A 6,015-nucleotide genomic window follows, 5' to 3' on the forward strand; every position below is an offset into this window, starting at 1 on the left:
CAGAGCTGCATTTCTTGCTCCATCATGGGAAACGTGAGTACCTCACTCACTTCAAAAGAAAAATGAAAGTACTTCACAACCTTCTCGGATTCCAGACTGATGAGAAAAATCCAAACTGCTGGGGTATAAATCCCAAGACACTGTTGGTATTTAAATTCAAATTAATCGATCCAGCTATTATTTCCTTATCTCCACCCAGTCCCCAAAGTTTCTGAAACTTTGATTAAACTACCAAAAGTTGCTAAAAATTGACATTTCCTGATTTTTTTTTAGAAATAAGTATGCTATGTAGTTTTATGTTTATACATGATTAAATGTTGCAGGATATGTTACAAAGCTACATGTAATTTGTTGGGTTTGTATTACTATAAGTGTGGGGTTGGGAGGAAGAATAGAATTTTGTTAAAATACAACTTGTACATTTTAGGTGTTAACACAGTATCTGCACAGTGAAATAGAATACACATCCTATCATTTGCTTTTTAGGTTGAACCTATTTGTTTATGACGACTGAAATTTGTGGAGTAATGCACTGTTTAAACAAATTGATCTTCAAATTAAATATTGAGTGACATTGAACACCATGACCATTTTTGAATTCTGTGCCATCAGCACTTGGAGGCACGATTGACCAGAAACACAACTGGACCAATCACAATAAATACTGCAACTACAAGAGCCTGGACATACTCTGGCAAGTGACTTACCTTCTGACTCCCCAAACGTTTCCACCATCCATAAGGCTCCATACGTAAATGTGATAGAATGGTTTTTACCCAGAGTGGGTGTAGAGAACTTCATGGTGTGCCCCTACTGCGCCCGAGGGAGGCGTTGCTAAATTTGGGGGCAGCATGTTTCCCCCCTTCGGCAGCCATGGCTTTCCAGCAGCTTTCGATCACCTAGAGAGCACTAGCTGTGTACAGGGATGGCCTTTAAACATGGTGCCCGCATTACTGAGAGCCTGAGGTGACAGTGGGGGTGGGAGAATCAGAGGCCGCTCTGCCAGTGACCTGGCGTGTTTCCCGTGAATGCATTTTTAACAAGGCGGGATGTGCCAGGAATGGGACGAAACAGTGCGAAAACTCGCTGTTGTGGCCAGTGGGTAAAATAACTTTTTTCACGCCCGCTGCTGCACTTAGTGCAAATCTGAGGTAATTCCATCCCTAGCTTGAACTCCCCCCACAAGTGGTGATTATTGAATTAAGTGCAAATCACCTCTTAAAGAACTCAGACTTTTGTGAATTTGAATCCATTTCAATCTTTATACATTGCTGAGTTGTTTCTGAATCAGTTTACAGAGCATTAGTAATTATATGACAAACCAAATGGGATTTAAGGATAGACTTGACAAAAAGCGCTTTTAAAAATAGTCACACACCAGAAAATGACATGAAAACACAATTAGTTACATTTAAGCAACCAGGTCAGGAATTCAGGATTCCCAAATATCTCTAAGTTCAGTCCTAATTGTAATGACAGCCTGGATCTAACATTGAGCAGAAACCCTCCGTTTACTTTCTGCACTGCACTGACTGACCTCTACAGGTATTTCAGCTAATTCTAAATGGTGATTTCATTATAACCACTTTGGGATATCCCTAATGATTGGAACTACATAAATACAAGTCTTTCATTCTAAACCATCTTCAATATGGTGATACAGTTGATTGGTTTCCAACTTTAAACGCAGCAACATCTCCTATTAAGACATTGGTTTTCATGCTTCCATTGTATTAATACAATTCAGCTCTCTGTTGGTGTAATGCCTATGTTTGTTATGCGGTGTAGGCATTTCCTACAGCACCCTATACACTTGACTGGACATCAGGAAATGTATGATCATTGAAGTTAGAGATTCAAAAAAATCTGTGAATAACAGAAATGAAGGTTCACATTTTGATCATAAACAATCCGTTTCATCTGTGGGCAGGTTTCCAGTGGAAGTAAGACAAATTATATCTTTAATGAGAAGCATTGTAAAGTATACTTATTTGAAGTGGGAAACAGCAAAAGTGTGACCTTATTTTCCAATTGGACTATTTTGGACTTCAAGGGCCTCTTGCCTGGCACTTGTTGTTAATGAGTTCAGTTTGTAACTGCTGATCTTTTATCACTTAGCACAGCTGGTTCAAACTCATCATCAATAAATTAAAGAAAGCAGGTTGTAGCCCTGATTTTTTTTTTTGAGACATAGTTGGTGAATTGGGGTGGTACACCAGGCGCATGACTCTGCATGCTTGAGTCATACATGCCCCCATTTGCAATGGGCAATTTTGAGGGACAAAAAGGGACAATGTTAAAGGCAAGCATGAACCTCACTAGTTTTCTACATTGCTTAAAATTAGATTCCAAACTGAATTTCATGACTTTGTGTAAGATCCCATAGCACCAATGGGATCTTTTAAATTCATCTGAGATTGCAGATATAGTCTTGGTTTCATGCCTTACACCAAACCACTAATTTTACATTATTGATAGGTGCATTTCTGTGAATGTAAATGTTAAGTGGTTCAGACAAGGGTGATTGTCTTGTCTAGGACAACTCCATGGGTGGAACAGTCCCAGCTTTGCACTAAGTGCGGTAGTGGGCGGGTAAAACATCATTTTACCCGCTGGCCGCAATGGCGACTTTTCATACCATATTGTTTGTTCCAAACCTGCTGTATTAATTATGCATTCCTGGGAAACATGCCATTTCCATGGTGGGTGGGCTCTCATTCGCCCACCACGCCATCACCTCACTGCTCCAGCGTGCCAGGCGCCAATTGAAAGTGCAGCCGCGTGCACACCTCTCAGTGCTTCCAGCCCATGACGGATGCAAGGAAGACATAGCCCTGAAAGGCAAAAAGACTGCAGCACCCAGGATCAATGAAGAGTCCCTTGGGTGTCTTTTGGACGCAGTGGAGGCTTGCTATGATGTCCTTTAGCCCTGCTCTGGCCTCAGGCAACTTCACTAATCCAGCTTGGGAGGCAGTGGCAGCAGTGGTCAGTGCCAATGCCCCGCAAAAGAGGACAACTACCCAGTGTCGCTGCAGGATTAATGGTCTCATCCATTCTGCCAGGATAATTCACTCTTCTCATCACTCTCAACTCACACGCTCAAACCCATCACACATCCACAGGGATCTCACCGCTCAAGGGACAACAGCGCTAACTCTCACGCACACGCTCACATCTCCATCAGGCTCATACCCTCTCGAGCTTGGGTCTTCGTCCTGTCCATGGTTCCACTCACCACACAATCATTCCATGCAGTGCCATGGGGGGGGGGGGGCGGGTGCCGCAGCCGACATTAGGCCCTTCACTCACTTTGAGGACCGTGCTATCGCACTGACTGGTGAGGACGTGGACCATGCCTGCGTTGACAGTGAGATCGGCAGCTAACACTTATAAGGATCCTGCACCACATCATCCATCTTTCTAAGCAAATGTGAGTGCCCTCTCTCCTGCTTTTGACTCTGCTGCCATGCATTAATTATCTCTACTTTGGTTCACAGGGAGCTCTGCCAAGCGACCGACACCCTCAGCCAGCCAGTCCCTCAGCTCCATCCAGGTCCTCACCTCCAGCAAAGAGGATGCCTCCTTCCTTCTCGTAAATCCCAGCCCCCTTCCACATTGACCTCCCCTTCCTCCTCCTTCCTATCCCCAGGATCCGTGTCTGCCTCCAAGGCACCACCAACCACCCTCACTGTCTCTTCTGCCACTACCATCGAACCCTCGCCCTCCCACCCTATTGCCTCACTCTGCCCTCGGTCATTCTCACCATTCCCTCATACCACATCCACCCCCAGTTCGCTCACCAGGAGGCAGCCATGGACCCATCTGACCCCTCCTTAGCATGTTCAACTAGACATCCACCCTACGGACCCCTCCCCCCCATTCTGGAACCACTTACCCCCTCAGAAACTCCTTTCCTCCTTGGAACCCCTTCCTCCCCCCTTTGGCACTGCTTCCTCCCTGGAATCCTTTCTCCCCTGGAAACACTTCCCCTCCCCTTAGCTCTCCTACCTTGCACCCCCCCACCCCCGCCTCCCGGGATTCCCCCTGCTTAGTCCCTCCCCCTTCCTGAATCCCTCAGACACCCTTACTTCTTCCATCACCCTTCGTTCATTCCCGCCATGGACCCCTTCCTCCAGCCTCACTTCTTCCGCCAGCCTTACTCGGTCCCCCTTCCTGAATCCCTCAGGCATGCTTACTTCTTCCTCCAGTTTTACTCCTTTCTCCTTCCCAACTCCTTCCTTCACCCTTACTTCTTCCTTCACTCCTACACCCTCCTCTTTCCGCACTCCTTCCTTCACCACCACCCCCCCCACTTCCCCGGAATCTCTCCCCTCTCTGCACTCCTTCCCTCACCCCAGACTCCCTCCCTCTCTGCTCTCCTTCCTTCCCCTGGACTTCCTCCCCTCTCTGCACTCCTTTCCGCACTCCTTCCCCCACCCCGGACTCCCTTCCTCCTTCCCCTACCCCGGACTCCCTCCCCTCTCTGCGCTCCTTCCTTCCCTGGACTCCTTACCCTTTCCACACTCCTTCCTTCCCCTGGACTCCTTCCCCTCTCTGCACTCCTTCTTCCTCATGGATGCCTTCCCCTCTCTGCACTCCTTCCCCCCTGCCGAATTCCTTTCCTTACACCTTTCACCCACTCCCCCCCACCCCCCCATAGGTCTACCTCCCCAGTAGCCATCTTCCCCCCTGTTACTCCCTCTCCCCCAAACTCAACCCCTGACACCTTAATTCCCCCCTCCCAACCTCACCCCCCGACACCTTCATTCCCCTCCTCTCAACCTCATTCTCCTCGACACCTTTCCTCTCCCAGTCGATCATAGGCCTTCCTCTCCCACCCCCTCAAGCATCAACGGTGACTTTTCAACTTCCATGAGCTGCTTCGCAGCAGACCCATGTCCATGAGAATCCACCCAGCGTGCTATGTTTGTTCGTCCAGTGTGCCACTGCTGTCGGGCTCCAACACCTTCAGCTCCTCGGATGTGAATGAGGCTCTGACGGTAAGTCCCGACTTCTTTACATGACAGTTGTCAAGATGTGTTCTGCACCGGCGTGTTTTCCTGCCGATGTGGGCGGGCGATCCGTGGGAGGGGGGGACTGTGTCCGGTGGGCTGGCCTTATGACGATATGCTATATTACAATGAGGTTCCCCAAGTCCGATGGCAGGGAATGCCGCCCAGCATTGGCGGGTAGAGCAGACAATTGCAAACTGGTTTCACGTGAAACCGATTTTTGGCCTCCTCGCATATTGTCTGCTCAATGCCAGCAGGCATGGAAAATCGCAGCCCATGTGTAACTTTTCCTGTCTGCAAACATGCTTCAGTAGAGATGTCTTCTACAGCAATGTTAAGTACCTTCCCTGTTCTTCGCTGAAGGTGGATTTCCTGCTTCTTCAATGTCAGGCCTGTCAGCATGGCAACATTGTGCAGCGGACAACAACAACCTTTTGAGATTCAGGCCAGGTAGCACTGCAATATATCCCCCTGATCTCTCCAGGCACCTGCAATGTTGCTGCCAGCTTTTAATAGTTAGAATAAAAATTGAGCTAACTACTTTCTGGAGGTTTGCAGAGTTGGATGGAAGGACTGGTTTTAATGTACTGATTCTTTCTCATTCTTTACTTTCTTATGGAACATATGTCCAATTCAAATGTTAACTAAAATTATTCTGTTACATACATACAAACTTATGAACTTGGATCGGGAGTAGGCCACACGGCCCTTCAAGCCTGTTCTGCCATTCAATGAGATCATGGCTGATCTGATTTTAACTTCAACTTCACATTCCTGCCTACCCCTGATAACCTTTCACCCCCTTGCTTATCAAGAATCTATCCAAATCTGCCTTAAAAATATTCAAGGATTCTGCCTCAACTACCTTTTGAGGAACAGAATTCCAAAGTTTCATCATCTCTGTCCTAAATGGGTGACCACTTATTTTGAAACAGTGGCCTCGAGTTCTAGATTTTCCCACAAGAGGAACCATCCTTTCCACATCTGCCCTGTCAAGTAATTG

The sequence above is a fragment of the Carcharodon carcharias genome, chromosome 18, assembly GCF_017639515.1.
Source record: "Carcharodon carcharias isolate sCarCar2 chromosome 18, sCarCar2.pri, whole genome shotgun sequence".
NCBI classification, from domain to species: domain Eukaryota; kingdom Metazoa; phylum Chordata; class Chondrichthyes; order Lamniformes; family Lamnidae; genus Carcharodon; species Carcharodon carcharias.